Source organism: Varanus komodoensis, unplaced genomic scaffold (assembly GCF_004798865.1).
Source record: "Varanus komodoensis strain SLA01 unplaced genomic scaffold, ASM479886v1 scaffold15, whole genome shotgun sequence".
NCBI classification, from domain to species: Eukaryota; Metazoa; Chordata; class Lepidosauria; order Squamata; family Varanidae; genus Varanus; species Varanus komodoensis.
In genome coordinates, this window is record NW_025335440.1 from 9,632,727 (window position 1) to 9,649,774 (window position 17,048).

The 17,048-nt window shown below is 52.4% G+C and overlaps 1 protein-coding gene across 1 annotated transcript in view; it reads left to right on the forward strand.

The window, feature by feature from the left end:
• Window positions 1-5,680: 5,680 nt before the first annotated feature.
• The window catches only part of CSRNP1 (cysteine and serine rich nuclear protein 1), a 31,725-nt gene continuing 20,357 nt past the window's right edge, over window positions 5,681-17,048 (forward strand). Inside the window, exon 1 of the mRNA XM_044424806.1 lies at window positions 5,681-5,894. The gene's annotated coding sequence lies outside the window, so the exon portion shown is untranslated. The remainder of the gene's footprint in view (window positions 5,895-17,048) is intronic.

Genomic DNA, 17,048 nt, shown 5'->3' on the forward strand with positions numbered 1-17,048 from the left:
GACAGCTGTGATGTTGTGGGTTACGCAGTAATGCCTTTGTCTCCAAGGATGTAATCAGCCTATGCAAGGTACAGGTCTGTAAGTGTACCTCTGCATCTGCTCCACCCTCTTAAGGCAGCGGAGGCAATCGGTTCCAAAGCAGTGTTTGGCTGCAAAAAATGAGGTCTAGAAACTTCCTTTAGAGGCGGCATTCTGCGTCAGGGGCTGTACAGTTTGGCCTCTGGCGCTGCCTTCCCTGACCACTTGCTTGGGAGTAAGCTCCACGGAAATCAGTGCGACTAACTTCGGAGTAAGTAGCTTTGCCTTACCTTGTCTGCTGCATCTATGGATGCAGTTCTGGCTTGACCAGGAGTGGCCAGAGAAAGAGAGGTGTGCTTATGGAAGCCTCCAAATGCAACTTTCAGCCGTCTGAGAGAGACCCTGCTCTGCCTGGAGATGGGGGCAGAGTGCAGAGCAAGGGACCTCTTCCCCAGGGGAACTTGGCACGGCCAGTGCAGGGTCACTCCGCAAAAGAGCCCAGTCAGCTGAAATGAAAGGGGGAAGCCAGATCCAGCCTGTCAGGTAAGGGATTTCCCCTCGCGAGGTTGGGGGGAACCCCTTCCCCGTGCCCCCCTCTGCTAGCCAGGCACGGTAGTTGCGAAGGAGGACAACACATATCTTGGATCTAATCTTGCAAGCATTCTAATACCGGTTTGCCACTGGCAGGGTTTAGAAAGGTTATTTCTAGAAAACCTGGAGTGTTGGGAAACAAACTCACTAGGGGCAGCTTTAGATTGCCACTGTGCATTCACCTGTGGGGTTCAGCCCATGGGCCCTGCCCTTCTTCCAAAGAGATTGGGGAGGGGGCATTCGTCGCCTCTCTTGTCTTCTCAGCAACCCTGCAGGGTGGTTTAGGCTGAGAGAGAGCCTGACGGGTCCAAGGGCACTCACTGTGTAGCCCTGTATATGTCTCCTCTGAAGTAAACCTCTTAGTTCAGTGGGGCTTAATCCCACGGAAGTGAGCACAGACTAGAGGAGGTTGTGAGTGACTTGAACTCTCTCCTGCCGAGCCTGACATGCTAACAGTTCAGTACACAAACCTGAAAGCCGCTGTGGTGTCGTGGTGAAGAGCACAGGAGTGGGTCTGTGGTGATCTGGGTTCTAGTCCCCACTCGGCCATGCAGCCAACCGGACCTTCACAGGCCCAGCCAACCTAACAGGGCTGTTGTTGCGGGGATAAGATCAAGAGCAGCAGAATGGTGTCAGCCATTCTGGGTGTGTGCAGCTTATACAGAAGTTAGCACCCACCACATAAGCCCCCGTCCCAGAACAAACGGGAGCTTGAATCTGCAGAGTGGCTGCACAACAGCCCAGTGGCTTATTACTACTCGGATGAACCACAAGGGGCTGTTGTGAACCGGCCCACCATGGTGATAATGGGGAGGGGGGCGCCCATGTGTGTGCAGTTGGGCAGGATCAACATTTATTGACTGCTTTACAGTATCTATATATCCCTAAGTATAGTAAATACTTTAGTACGTATTATTTATATGCTTGTTTATTGTTTTGGAAGCTGTCCCGAGGCTTATGCAAATAGAACGGCATACAAAAACTCCAAATAAATAAATAAATCCCACACTCGATTACCTATAAACAACAAACACCTAAATGCAGATCTTTCCCTGTATTTGATTATGTCTCTTATTGTTTCAAAAACCAAGCAATTGCCCATTAGTTGAACTCAGCACAATAACAGAAGACAAAGCAGGTTTGCTCTTGCTATCAACTGGTAGAATCCCGAGAATGGGTTTTAATTGCCCTGCCACGCCACGCCATGGCAACCTACTTTGCATGGCTGCTCTGCCTTCCCTCAGAGAAGTGATTTGTTGCTGGAAACACCCCACCCCAGCAGCCCCAAGGACTGGAGCTTTGCTGAAGTGGGGCGACCAGGGATTTCAGCTTATAGCTCTTAAAGAAGTGGTGGCGTTGCGTCTCTGCAGGCCCCGCTTCCACTACACCACCGCTTGTGGAGATTTCTGTCTTTCCCCTGTGGGGCCAGAACACCCCGGGGCATCTTCCGGATCTGCTTCAAGGCAAGAGCTGACAGCAGCTTCTGTCTTGCCCCATTCCTGCCCCTTCCCCCAAGTTCAACCTCAGTTAAGTTCACGCTGCAGCAAACGCACATCAACAGAATGTCCAGGAATGTGATGTACAGGATGCATAGCTTATCAATGAATCATTTCTACCTGATGTATTTTCCAGGAAAGCCACAAACTTAGAGGCCCTTGTCCCTTCCAGAAAGGGTGAATGTTGGAGACGCGTGGGGAGGCGGGATGCAGGGGGTGGTGAGGAAGGCCTGGCTCGGCTCGCATTCAGCAAACTGGCAAACAAGAGCAGCAACAGCACTATCTGTCCAGTTTATGCAACACATTGTAAAGCTAAACGCTCGTCCTGTCCAAACGCAGAAGAGCACCTCGTTCCAGCAGGCCAGGCGAGCTGCCAGGACTGCAAAAGACGTGATTGGACAAGACACATTCCCCCCCTGCCCCCTTCCTGCCCCTTTCCTAGCACTATTATCTTTGTTTTGCAATCATGTGGTCTGTTGTTCCCTAGGAGCTTATCTGTCGTGAAGTTTTAAGCAAGAGCAGGTCTTTAAAAAAGAGAGTCCACTTTTAAAGTGTGAAATGGCAGACTTCTCCACAGAGCACAACTGCAAAATGAACTGTGGGGCTTATGTCGCTCAAACCAGATTCCACAAAAAATGCGCCAGAGTTTGAATTCTCCAGAAGTTTTCATCAGGTTAGGTGCTTTAAATCCCATCTAAACCTGGAGAAGAATTTTGCAGAACTAGAAAGATTGTGACTGATGTGGGATTTTGATCATTGCTGCTAAGCTGTTACATGGAAAGGCCTGAAGCTGGAAATCCAAATGCCAACCCTTTGCCTATTAATTAAGCTGTGCACGATTCAGCAAAATGCTTCTCCACATAAGTGCTGAGGTGCAGCAGGAGTGCAGAAACATTTCCATGCTCTGGTGGGCATAAGATTGCAAGGGGAGTGCCAACCGGATTACTGATTTTGCTCCTTTTGCATGTTCCATCAAGAATCTCACCGAATCAGACACTAGCTTGCTCTCTCTTCCCCACCCCTTAATTCTGCTACATAACAGGCAGAAATGTAACAGGTGGAACTTTTCCCACTCACTGCATCTGCAGACTGCAGAAAGCCACACCTATTGAATTTCTGCCCAGCCAGAAGCACTGTCCAACATTGTTTACTGCTGTGAACAAGGTTACATTTGCCATGAACACCCAGTACTTCTGCTCTTCGCACACTCTCACCCCAGGCTTAAATCCAGAAACCATGTTAGGGATAGGGTTGACTTTGGCGGCAGCCCTGGCCAAAGTTGAAGGCCGAAGTTCCCTGAAGGCCACCCCCCCTGGACATTTACTGAAATAAAAGATCTCTCTTGCACCTGGTCTCCCAAATGAGCCGGGCTTTTACCCACATGGATTTCACCTGCAGCCACCCCTTGCCGCTCTCTGCCTGAGGTTTTTGCTGGAATCAACTAGTCTCCCTTTTCACAAATAGGGGTGTCCTTGGGAGACAAGGACATGCAAAGACGCAGAGCACTGCACACCTGAGCATATGCTATTTGTTTCTTGTTTTCGTCTTGTGTGGCTGAGCTCTAGATCTTTAGGTAGCAAGTTTTGCTCCTGTAAACTGGTGTCGTTGTTGCATCTTCCAAGAGCAACCTGAAATTGCAGCGGAAGCCATGGCCTAAGGGAGGTGCGGGTCTCTCCCACACTGGAGGCATGAAGAGGCAGTTGGGCAACTCGGCCAGGGATGTGTTAACTGGCATCCTGCACTGAGCCCCTTCCAACTCTACTAGTCTGTGATTCTGGAACTCCCAGTATTTCTGTGCATGGATGAACTTGCAACAAATTTCATCTCCTTCATTTCAGTCGGTCCTGCTGCAGTGAAAGGCATAGCTGCAAAAGGTGGAGGAAAAAAAGAGCAATTTAGTTCTGCAAGGGGTGTGGGGTGGCAGTTTAAAGGATCAGAACTACTTTTAGAACATGACAAGAAAACAAATACAGGCCAAATACACTGCCTTTAAGGGTTACTTTTTGCATGTAAGAGTGTGCGGAAAGGACCGTTGTGCATCAGACAATCTACTCTGCATAAGGGCCCTGATCCGCCTCAGAGGCCTAAGTTAACTGCTTTTAGCACTTTCCCCCAGGCGTAAAAAACAATCCGAATTTGGTGTTTCGAGTGTCTCACTTTTAAAAAAGAAAGCAAGTTTCCGCTACAAATGTATGGCCCCAACAACAAACCTTTACAGGTAGTGGTGTATTTTCAAAAGCTAAAGTGTGTGTGCAGGGGGGTGCATGCAGCAGAGACTTCCAGGTGCCGCGCACGTGTCTGGATGGGGGGGGGTTGCTTCAGTAGCTTGCAGAGCACTTTGCCCCCCTCTCACCCTAGCAACAGCAAGAAGAATTGCGCAAGAGAAGCTGAGCTGGGCAGACTGCAAGGTTGTGCCCACGTCCATGTGGGTGCTGGGGGAAGGCAGAGCAGCCAGGGCAAAGAGCAAAACAGGTCAGATACAGAGTGCTCGCGGGGCCTTTGCACAGGATAAGTTCAGCCCCCCCCCCCGCCCTACCCTGCATAAATCTCGGAAGCCCCACTGAACACGCGCGCAGCGGGGAGTAGGTAGTATCTCTCTCTGCAAGCATACACGACGGTGGATGCCGCGTAAACCGGTATGGTTATGTTGGCCGGGAAAGAAAAGCCTTCCTGCATGCTGTGGGGAAAAGCAACTCCATCGCGTGCTTTTTAAAAAATCCGAAATAACGACTTTCTTTAAAAAGAAGGGAAATGAATGAAAGTAATTATAGAATTCTAAACGCCCAAAGGCGGGGGCATCTTAACATCGCAAGCCCACTCATGCTTAGTCAGAGGTAAGTCCCACGGAGGTGAACGGCGCTTATTCTGAAGTAAGGGCATCTGCAGGCCTGGGAATAACCGCCACGACCAGACAGAGCGCTGGGAGGGGGTCAGCTCGCAGGACGCCTGGCTCGTCTGAACGAGCGACACGCCACGCTCCACAGCAGTGGCGCGCGTTGCCCCGGGGAGTGCGCGTCCCACTGCCGGCCGCGAGGGGATTTTACTCGCGAGTACCGCCCCCCAGCCCCCGCAAGGGCCGGGAGCAGCCCCCAGCCCTCGTCCTGCGTAGGGCAGACCCGTTGCACTGCGGGTCGTGCCTTCAGTCGCGTTCATTCCGATGGTTCTATTCTACTCTACGCAGGGACACTTCTGAACCCTGTCCACGGGCGGGGAGGGGGCTGAAGAAGTCCTGCAGGGAAGCGTGGCGGGGGGGGGGGTCGAGGGCGCGCGCGCGCACCAGCACGCACTGCACTGGTTCACGTGTGAACCCGCACCGCCGCCGCCGCCGATTCCGGCTCCTGCGGGGGCGCGCGCTCCCGGTTTTCCGGGGAAGGAAGGGCGGCCTCTCGGCTGCCCGGCGTCTCCTCCTCCTGCCGGGCACTGGTGAGACGGACGGGAGGGAGGGGACGGGAGGAAGGAGGCGGGCAGGAAGCGGCGTGTGGGCTGGGAGCGGGCCGGGCTCTCGGCTGAGGCTCCCTTGTCACCTCCTGCGTCAGAGCCCAGGAGTTTTCCACTGACGAAAAAGGGCAGCGCAGCGCAGCAGCAGCTGCTGAGCCTGGCGGAGGAGGCGGAGCGGCGGCGGTTCAGTCCAGCGCCAGGCACGGCGAGCGGCGCAGCCAGCAGCCTCTCCGTCTCCCCGCAGTCGCGACGACGATGAGAGCTTGAGCAGCGCCGCTCCTCGCCTCCTCCTCCGCCTGCCCCCAGTAGCAGCGGCAGCGGCGCCCGTCCGAGGAGCTCCCCGCGACGCCGGTAGGTGCCTCGGCGCGCCCGGCTTGTCGCCGTCGGGCCAGCGGCAGCGTCTCGGCTTGAAGCGCTCGGAGCGCCTGGGCGCCCCCAGCCGGCGCCCGCGGGGTGGGGGCAGGAAGCGGGGTAGGAACTTGGGGGTGGGGCGCCCCCGTTCTCCCCTGGGGTCCCCTAAATGGGGGCAGTTGTGGCAGGGGGCAGAACGGAGGCTGGGTGGCGAGGGACGATGGGCATTGGAGGAGGGGGAGGGACCGGATGGGGGGCCGGGCTGAGTTGGCGGCGCTGTGGCTCAAGATCTGGTGCAACCGGTAGGGGGCGCCCTGGAGACAGGGGAGGAATAAAGCTAGACGGGCAGGACTGTACGTGGAGCTCCGGCTAGTGAATGGGGTTATTTATTTATTAAAACATTTTTATGCCGCCCCATTCGCCGAAGCCTCGGGGCGGCTTACAACAATTAGTTATGGAAGATATGGAAGCAGGGCGAGGGGTGGCAATGAAGTTGGGGGTGATGAAGCTCGGAGGTGGACGCAGCTGTCTTCTGGCGCTCCACTCTGGCCTTGGGGGCGCTGACTGCTTCAGTAGACGGCGGTACGTCTAAAGAGACGGGGAAGGGAGCAAGAAATCCTTCGGGGGGAAGGGCCCTGTTGGAGGAGCAGAACAGCGAAGCGCCAGTGCCCGGCCTGCAGGGGGAGCTGTAGAGCGGGCGCGACGTAGCGCTCCGGCCGTCTGAAGGGGGCGCGCGCCGTGGGGTCGCTGCTGTGATTGCGGGGGCGCAGGATGCGTCTGGCGGGAAAGCCGTGGCGCCTTCGGTGGCAGCGCGCAGCAACGGATCGTGGCCTTCGAGCTGGAGAGCGCTCTGGCCCCGCAGTGGGGAAGCCTGAGAGCGGGCGCCTTTGGGAAACCCCTTCGGGGGCTTGCCCTCGGGGCATCTGGCCAAGGGCGTGGGGCGGCCATGCGCGGGGGAGGGGATGTTGCCGTTCCTGCACATCGTCTGAGATTGGGAAGTCGCTTTCCTGGGCGGATCGTGGCCCCCGCCCTGCTGGCGCTGGTGGTCGGCGCCCCCGCCGGCGCCCGCGCGCCTCCCGGCGCGATTTGCTCATGCCGGACGCTTCCCTTGCACCTGACCTCCGCCGAGGCGCCTGCTCGGCTCCCGGGTTCCTCCTAGCCGGAGAGGCGCCGCGCCTCCCTCCTCCGGAGCCTGCTTTTGTTGTTTTGGAGCCAGCGCGCGCGCGCAGGTAGAATCGACTTCTGCGGTTTGCTCAGGTTAAGCAACTCCGCCGGGTCCAGCCGCGCGCCCCCTCCCCCTCTCCCCCCCCTCCCCCCCCGTTACTTTCTAATGTCCTGGAGTGGATCGGCAGTAAAACAGTTCAAAAGAAGTTAATTAAGTTTCCCAAATTCCCTCGCCCTCGGAGCTCACGCTGCGCGGCCCCCCGCCGGGCCGTCTCTGAAGGGCCTGAAGACGCGCCCCACCCCCGGGGCAAGGTACCCAAATGCGCGAGGCTAATTGGGATTTTTTAAATTTCAAGGCGCGCACGCGCCGCCCCCGTCGCTCCCTCTCCCGGCCTGGCCTTTCCTGGAACTGAGGAGAGGGAATCCGCTGCGCCTGGAAGCGAAGCCGCTCCTGGAGCGCGGTCCTGGCCGCAGCCCCCCCGTCCCGCGGGGATGTTCCGCTGGGCTGGCTCGCCGCCGCGTCCCACCCTCCCTTGGTCTGTTTTCCTGCCCCTCGCCCGTGTCGTAGTTACGGGGAAATACTACGCTTTGCTCGAAGCCGCTGATGCCAGGGGGGTGAGTCACGGTGCCTTCAACACGGGCTCTTGGGACGTCAGAGTTCCCGGCGTTGCATCACGGCCGCCGCGCTGCCCGCCGCTGAATCAGGGCGGAGGAATTCCGGTGCCACCGGTGCCCCCTGAGCGAGCCTTGCCCGCGTAAGAGCCAGCTCCAGCTCTTCCCCTTATTTTTTACCCCCCGGATTATAATCGGACACCCGGACACACAGCGTAGCATTGTAGTAGGAGTTCTTTGGGTAAAATTAATTCTGGTTGGGGACACCTCTTGTTGATGGAGAAAGGAGGGGGGAAGTCGCATAAGGATTTTTATATGCCAGGGAAGATCATTTTAAAAGAACTGGTATGCTATATTTCTGTACTGATCCGATGTAGTAAAATCCTCAAGCAGCCACAAATCAGCTTTCTCCAGTCTGGTGTCCCCCAGATGTGATGGGAATACCACTCCCTGTGGGTTGTGGATGATGGGAGTTGGACTCAAGCACACCTGGAGGACACCCAGTTGGAGAAGGTTGGTAAGTGAGCTTTTCTCTTTGTCTGAGGCTGCTTGCTTTGCGTTGTGATGGGGCAAAGCCAGGCTAAGACTGCCCCCTTCAAGATGACGTGTTGAGCTTCATTTCAAGTCAATGCCCGTTGGATCTGGTTATCTTGTGTCATGGTGTACCTACTGTCTAGTAAGGGTGGCTTGAATTTGGTGTGGTTTCCCAGTGAGTCATCAGGGTTTGGCAAAAGTCAGCTCAATCACCAAGAATTCTCATCTTCTATTTTCCTCTGTAAAAAGGATTCTTGTAAGCTGAGCATGAGGAAGCCTGTTTTAAGTCTAGAGAAGGAAAGGTTGGCTAGTTCCTCCCTTCCTTTGATACAGGCCTATTTCCAAGGGAGTACTAGCCATATTATCCACAGTGTGATTTATTTGTTAACTTTTTGGCACATTTTGAGGATGTGTTAGTCTTTCTGCCTGTCAAAGCTCTGTGAAATCTGGAAGTCTACATAGTTTGTTCAGAACAGAACTAGCCAAATGGGTCTTTTCTTTTTGTGTTCCATGATGTGTGTGTCTTGCTATTTGCCAGGACCAACAAACAACAGCAGTTTCTTTCTTTCTTTTTTCCAATTGCAGTTTTATAAGAACTGCCAGTCTCTTTCCCTCTCCCTTGTAGCGAGAGCAACACCTACTGGTGCAAAGTTAGATTGATCCGTAATAGCTTTGTTCATGAGACGGTATGCACCCTGTGGGCGAAGATGGTGCAGGGGGTGGGTGTGGGAGACAGACAGACAGACAGACAGACAGAGAGACAGAATCCATAGCATTCCGAGATAGGACAGTTGTCATACCCAGATTGACTGAAAGGTGTTTGCAAGCAGTGGTTCGGCGTGTTTATCAGCCAAAAGAGATTTGCATGTCATAGAGTGGATCCTCTTGGTCTAGAGCAGCCTTTTCCCAAAGGAACAACTCCCATCATCCCCAGCAGCAAGTGTATACCAGTTCAGGGAGAAGGCTGTGTTAAAGTGTCCCTTATAGTGTCTTCAGTCTGTTCATTTTTCAATAAGAAGGATGAAGTCAGGGCAAGTGAAATATTTTTAATCACTTGCTTAGTTTGGCTTTTATCCAGTTAATTGATTAAACCTGTGCATATTAAGCAGAGAGAAGACCTGTGAGCAATGGGCCTTTTTTCTGTCTGAACATGACAGGCATGTCCCTTAAGAGACCCTATGAAGAGATGGATTTTGGAAGACCTAAGCACGCATAATGTGCCCAAGGTTGTATGTGAGTCCTCAGACTTTATAAGATTGTGCTTCAGCCCTGTGCACACTTGTCTGGAAGTCAGTGGAATGAACCCCCAGTAGACCTGCGCTGCATTGTGCTGTTGGAGAGTGTGGCTGTGAATTGAAAGAAACCCAGTGCCCTTCTTTGGGGTGTCCTCAGGTGTGAATAACCTAAAATTTGATGCATGCATTTCTTTTTGCCTTTAGAAATCTGTAATGCAGAATACCCCTGATGGGCTCTGGCATCTTGCACTTACCATCGTGGCTTCAGTATTGTGGAAAATTCAAATTTTAAGAGGTGTTTGGTACGGAAATGGAGAGTGTCCAGCTAAGATCAGTTGAGTGCAGCTCTGCTTGCAGAAGTTCAAAGAGTTGCAGTTTCCCTTCAGGGTGGTTACTTCTTGGGAAGAGCTTGGCACATTCCCCCCCCCCCCCCCAGAATCAAATGCTGCCTCTGGAACTCCGCCTGAGGATTGGCCCCTTGGTTCAAAGTCCCCTGTGCAGTTTGCTGCTGCTCATTCCCCCTTAATTGATTTTTGTTGCTTTCAGCTGTACTTCCAATGCACTTTTAACAAATCCTAAAACATTTTACTTTTTTTCTAAGTGCCCTCACATTCCTCCCCATGGAGGACAACTATAAACCTGGAGGAAAGATAGTTAACTTAGTGCCCTCTTGAGTTACATGCACCCTGGGACAAAGGTGGCATTTGTGCACACAGATACTGTCTGTGGAGTATGGGGGAGAGGGTTAACCATAGCAAGCAGGATGCATTGACGTCTCCATTAAAGAGCAAATAGTTTCCTATTGCACCTTGAAACAATTTGCAAACATCCTCACAGGGGGGCCTGAGCTACAGGTTAGCATTTGCCAGAGGCAAATCAAAGAGTGAGATGACAAGGTCCACCTTGAAGAGTGTGTGAATGGCACAGACTCAAGGGATGCTCTCTGTTTATGGGGTGCCACTCCGCCTCCTCTCCCTCTGTCTCTCGTTCTGTTTGAAGTTGTGCATGGGATCCGAGGTAGCAATTCAGCTGTAGCCTGATCCGAAAGTCCTTTGCGCAGCTGTTGGCTGTACTCTGTTGAGTGGCCAGCCTCTCTTCCTGCCACAGTCCCCTACCTGCAATGGGCAGGGGGTTGGCCTACTTTGCAGGGTTGTTCGTAAGGATTCCCTAGTGAATGTATACGGTGTACCTTAAGTACAGGTAGCCAGGTGGCTGGCTATTTCTCTGGCTGGGGCGCTGCTCTTCTGTCGAAGAGCGTGGGGCCAGCTGTCTTGTGCAAGGAGACTCGTGGGGCATTGCAGCTGAAGCACTGGAATGATGCCTGTTGGAGTGCATCCTTGGCTCACCGTGACTCCAGCCGACGGTGGTCCCCCCCTCCCTCCCACATTTCTCCTTTTTGCCTTTCCCAACCATCTTGCCCTGCAGCTGTGTTGGACTGGGACTCTCATCATCCCCAGCCAGCAAGGCCTCATTCATCACCGTTCTCCCTGGCAGTATGGTTTAGCTTGGGTCCTTGCAGGTCAGCGTTAGTCCCTAGCCATGGATTGCCAGGTGTGCTTCGAAGGCAGTGCTTTCAGCCAGCCTCGTCCAGCCCTTTACTGGGCTGTTCTGCATGCAGGCCAGAGGTTGACATGCATAGTCCTGACTTTGACTGGAAGCACTACACTATATTTGCCAGAGCCACCCTTGCTTGGGTGAATAAGTCCCAGTGGATGGAACTTTGCTTGAATTTCTGAGGAGCAGGAAGAGTCTGCAGTGGCTCAGTTGTTGTTGTTGAGTACCAAACTGATTCGGCTGCTCCATCTACCACTGATCTCCTTGTGAGTAAATATGAGCCCTGAGATCAAGCTTGGCAGTATCAAAAGAGAATAATCTTAGCATTAAGAACATTCATATATGCCATCTTGCCCATTCTCACAACAATCCTGCCGAGTAGACTGGTGTTGTTGTTATTTATACCCATTTCCATGCTGGGTTCTTGAGGCCATAGCAAGTTGAAGGCCCAGACTGGTTCACAGCCCTGCATGTCAGCTTCTGGGCTAGCTCCCTCCTGCAAGGCCTTTCCCAGAAGCCTTTGAAGCAGCCACGCCGTATAAAGTGGCCAGTTTCTGTTTTCCTCTCTGTTGTGATTCATGCAGAAGTTGGATTCAGTGCAAATGCCCCTTACCTTTTTTCTAGACTTGTGACAGGATGCCATGGATACCACTTAGTTTATGATACAGGTGTCCGCTTCCTCCCGTTCCTGCTGCTTTTAATTTTTTTATTTTTTTTGCAAGCACAGTGATTGTATTCTAAGCCCATCCCAATCTGGCAGCTTAATCCTGGCAGCCGGCTTCCTCCTAAAGTGTCTCCAGCTGCTGGCCGGTCTCCTGCATTAGCAAAAACGGGACACAGGAGCAGCTACATTTAAAGTTAAAAGGCAGAACATACAATGTGTACTGACCAAAGGACCAGCTTGGGAGCTGCTCTGAATTATTCGCTGGGGCAATCAAAGAGGGGATTCGCCTAGGTGTGGAGAGAGTGCCCTTGCAAATTTGCATGGCTGCACTGGCCACCCTATTTGAATCTGGGCTTAAAGTCAGGCATAAAATGAACCTTACTTTAAGCCCAGATTTTTCTTGCAGGTGCATTTATCACTGATTCACGTTTCGTGATAAACGGCGGGTTAATTCAAGCAGCCAACCACCCTGCCTGCGGGCACATGGGAGCCTCTGCTACCTGTAGCAGCTCCTGGCCTGGTTGGCTACTACAGTGAGTAGCTTGCTCTGCTGTCCACTGCCTGAGCTAGAGGAGGAGAGGGAGGAGGTACCCAGGATGGAGTGCAACTCTGAAGAACACCTGTCTGACTGTAGTGGTGTGAGATTGGACCTGGGAGCTGCTACAGGCAGGGGGAGGCTTCTGTATGCCTGAGCTTCAACGGGTCTGTTGACAGAGAAAACAGAGTAAGACCGAGCCGCAGTGGTGCTAGGGTCTTTGTGTGTGAGGCTTATGCAGGAATGCGCAGCAGCTTTCTCATACTTCTGGTGGTGGTATTTACAGCAAGACTGTCTGATTGGTGTAGTCCAAAGTACTGGGTTCAACACATCGTGCCCTCAGTCTGCTGTAAAACATCTGGCTGGGTGGAGCAGGAGTGCCTAGTAGATGCGTGTGTATTCTGTGTTTTAAAATCGTCAGTTTTCTGCACCAAGAAAGCCTAATCCTGTGGCCCGATGTACAGATTATATGAAACAAATCAAATTGGTGTATCCTGAGCTGGTGATAATTTGTTTGCTTTAGTAAGTCAGAAAGAGGAGGAAAAGTGTTAAGGCCTTAATCCTGAACCACTGTAAGCATTGTTTGCTTCTGTCCTTCCTTTTCTGAGAATTCCTAGGGACTAGAAACTTTTTCTTCCTGTTAAAAGGAAAGGCTGTATAAAACAGCACACATTCCTCTTGCTGGGGCAGGGCAGGAGAAGGGAGAGAATTGCTTCATCAGTCTCTGCTTGCTGGAGAGAATCCCTCCCCCCACTCCCAACTGATTCATGCTTTTATTTTGAGATGGGAAATGTGCAAAACTGCCCCCCCTCCATTTCTGTCCTGTGGCAGGCGCTGTGTCTATTTTTAGCTGCAGAGAGGTTATGAAACCTTAGAGCCACTAGGCTTTAAACATAGGCAGCTTGAATGAAGCAGGAATCCTGGTTTACTGTTGCTGGAAATCAGTCTGTTCAACTGTGTCAGCACTTCGTGCACAAGGAAGTCTTCCTCTAGAGAAGGTGGCTTTCTCTGGGTGCTTCTCTGGGGTGCAGCTTGCTGCAGAGGAATCCCCCCTTTACCAGGGTGCACGGAAGGTAGCCTGGAATTTTTCACAAGAAAGCACCAAAGTTATTGTCTCTGCATGTGTCAGGTCTGCCTGTCTCTTCTTCATGGTTCCAGCGTATATTCCAGATCTAGGAAATATTTCAAATTCCTGGGCACCAGCATCACATTTCTGTAGGTCTCCCAGCCAGCCAGGCGACATTCTTTCTGCATGTGACAGGGATGTGTTGATCTACCCATGGGACCAGCTTTCCCAGAGAGGAATGCTCTGGGTGTGTAAATAGTTCTTCTTTGGCTCACCTGGGGTGACTCTTCCTCACCTCCGAGCAACCAGGAGAGGAAGTGTCTCCAAATTCTTCTTCCAAAGGAAGGTTCACCCTTTTCCGAATCAGAAGAGTCGGAACAATTTGTGCAACGTGGTTGTAGTGGCGGGGAAGGCAGTTGCCACCGGATGGCTTGGGCAGGAGGGTGCTGTGCCAGCCCTTGCCGCTAGAGCTTTCCAGAGACTGCTTCCGCCCGCCCCAGCTCAGCCAGCGTGTGTGCAGGGCTGGGTTTTTGCATACCGAGGGTGGCAAACTCTGGTTAACAACCACTGACCTTGTGTTATCCAGGGGCAGCAGATTAGGGAGAAATGTTTGCCTTGACCCCACAAGAAGTGAAGGGGCTGCTTTTATACCGTGCCAGACTATTTGTAGTCCTGCAGGGTTGGGAGAGACTGAGGCAGGCCTCTTGGTATCTCTCACCCAGGGTCTGGGGAAGGGAAAGGTCTTTTCCATCACTTGCTTTCCGATCCAGGGTTCAAAGCCCAGGCCAGGGCCTCCTGTGTACAGAGCAACAGCTCTGGTCCCTATCCTGCCGTTGCAGAGCCTCCTAAAGCTCGCTCTCAACTCTCAGTGCTCCAGACATTTTCTTTGGTGATGTCAGGTTTCTTCAGGAAAGCACGCGTTGTTATTTACGGTGGTGCGGTCTGAAAATAACTCCCACGTAGGTGGGTGTTAGCAGCCTGGAGCTCTCGAAATGTGTGTGTCTTTGCACACTGCTGCCGTTGACTTGGCTCACTCGCGTTCTCAGCGCGCAGCTCTGTTCTCAGTCATCTCTGCCCAGTCTGGGGACCCCCGTGCTTGACATCGGTGCAGCCGGTGCGAAAGCGTCTTTGGAAAACGCTGCCGCAGCCTTGGGAGCCTTTGCCTCTGGCACTGGGACGACCCAGGAATTCTCTTTCACTTCCCTCGTGCTGACAATGCCTTTTCATAAGTTCAGGAAACCAAGTTGTTTCCTTGGAAGGAGAGCATGAAATCCAGAGGGAGAGACCCACCAATCGTGGAGGTTCGGCTGTGGTTGCCCACTGGTGCGGGGAAAGGCACTCTGCACATGGTTGGAGACACGGGTGTTCCTCTTTCACATGGCACATGCCAACACAGAACCCTTGATCCTGGAAGAGACTGGCAGTGCGAAAAGTAAATGGGAATCACATGAAGGAAAATGCCAAAGGATTCCTTGCAGGAGGAGCTTGCTGTGCGCAGATCTGAAAAAGAGCTTCCCACAACTGCATATTTTGACACACAACGGTTCTCTCCCTACTTGCAAAATGACACGATTAGGGAGGCTTAATGCCTGTGGCAGCTTTAAAGACTGAGAGAATACAGACCCCATTTGATAGTAGATTTTAAATGGGCGGAGGATGGTCTGGAATTGTTCTTACATGTATCTGCCATTGTGTATGCATTTTGCTATTTCTTCCCTTGTTAGGGACAAGAATCATTTGTCTTGAGAAACGCCACTGCCTTTGCACAAACACAAGTTTCTAGTCCTTATGGCTGCATGGCAATGCCTGAAGGTGTCTGGGCGAAGCCTAGTTCAGTTTCAAGTGCGATCCCATTCTGAGCAGTCACAGAAGTACCACCTTCATTCTGAGCCGTGTTGCTCCCTGGCTTTCTCTGAAAAATAAGTCTGCATCAACAGATTGGTTTAATCTTCTTAACTTGTACAGTCAGTTTGCAAATGAGCGTGCAAAAGTTACTAGTCCACATTGATTTTTTAAAAAGCTAGCTCACCTTTTCCCTTCAGGGGGCAGGCAGAGGTCTGGGGTGTGGTGACTGTGTAGGCAGAAGGCACGGCAATACTGCTTGGCTCCAGGACTTCCACCAATGTCTGTTTCTTGCTGCATTTTGTGGGGGCTGCTTCCCTCTTTTCGGCCGACTGAAGGAACTTGGAAGCTGCCCAAAGGATACTTTGCTGCAGCTGTTTTCTTCCAAAAGGCTTGCTCCTGACACACCTGTGGAGGAGGAGAGCAGAAAGGTCTCTGCCCCTCAGCCTTGCACATTCCTGCCCCCTTTGAGCTGGCCTGGAGGGAGCTCCGTACAGCTTCGCTTGCCATGACCTCCACCCCTCTTTTCGAAGCTGGCGGTTCAGAGGAGAGTGGAATGCACATCTGGGCTGAATATTTTGTTAGGAAAGTATTCCCAGGATAGTCAGGGAAAGCTGTGCCAAAGAGGAATTCCTGCGGGTTTGATCTGCTCCATCATGTACTTTCTGTTTTTGAAAAAAGAAAACGAAAAAAATGAGGTTGTTCTCAGTTGAGCAAGATGAGTAAGAAGTGGAAGCCCGGGACAAAATGTCTCCTGGCAACTTCACAGAAGGAGAGGAGTTCATATTTTTATTTCTTATTACTTATACATAGTATAACACTCCATTCCGCTCTGCCTCACCCTTTCACTTAGGCCAACTTTTCCGAACTTAGCTGAGGCAATCGCTGATGTTCTTGTTCTGAGTGAAAGCTAATGGCAGATGTTGACCCTGGATGTCTTCCCTGTGGGATATTTATTTATTTATTAGGTTTATAGCCCGCTTTTTTCTTGCAACAAATGCAAAGCAGCTTACATCATTCTCTCCCTCCTGTTCTCAGTCTTATTCCCACAACAACACCCCTGTGAGGTAGGCTGGACTGAGAGTCTGTGACTGGCCCAAAGTCAGCCCGATGGCTCCATGACCAAGCAGAGACTAGAATCCAGATCTCCCAAGTCCCAGCCCCACGCTTTAACCACTGTACCACACTGCCCCTCTGTCTCAGGATATGGGTTAGTAAGAGGCCTCCCTGGCTTTGTAGGGTCTGCAGCCCTTTGTGCTGTGCATTCTTTGCTGATTTTGGCATCTCTGCACCGTGGGAGAAGAGAAGCGGCAAAGGTGGGCTTGTCCATGGAGGAGGAGGAGGGGGTGGATGTGGCAAGCTGTGAATTGTGCAGGGCAACCATGCCAGCCACTTCTAGGGCCCACAAGAGACTTCTGTGTGTGTGTGTGTTGTTTTTTTTTTTTTATTGGTTTTTTCATTTGCAAAAGTGGAAGCTTGGAGATTTGGGGATGGGGTGAGGTTCCGCAAGGTTGACCTCTCAGGGGCCTGAAACCGTGGCAAGGTCTTGGTCACCTTGAGCCTAAGGTGTTCTCCGTCAGGAGGCGTCCTGGGAAGAAATTGTTGGCAGCAGCATGGTCGTGGAGACCACAGGATAGGAGGAGGAAGACATTTCTTTGTTCTCTCCTTCATCTTGCTCCCTTCATCCTCCAAGCCGTATATGCAGTTGCCTTTCCTTCGCGTTGCCGATCCGTTTGGCAGGGCTGGGAATGCTGGGAACTGCACTCCTGACAGCTGAAGCAGCCAGGGTGGGGAAAGGCTGGCGTAAGCGCAGGGCTGCCAGGCAGTCTGGGCTCCCCCACCCCACCCCACCCCGCTCCACCCCAACCAAGCCAGCGCTGTGGGTTGATGTGGTTGCATTCTCGTCTTTATGGCCTACATAAGAACCCGGAGTGGAGGTGCTGCAGCA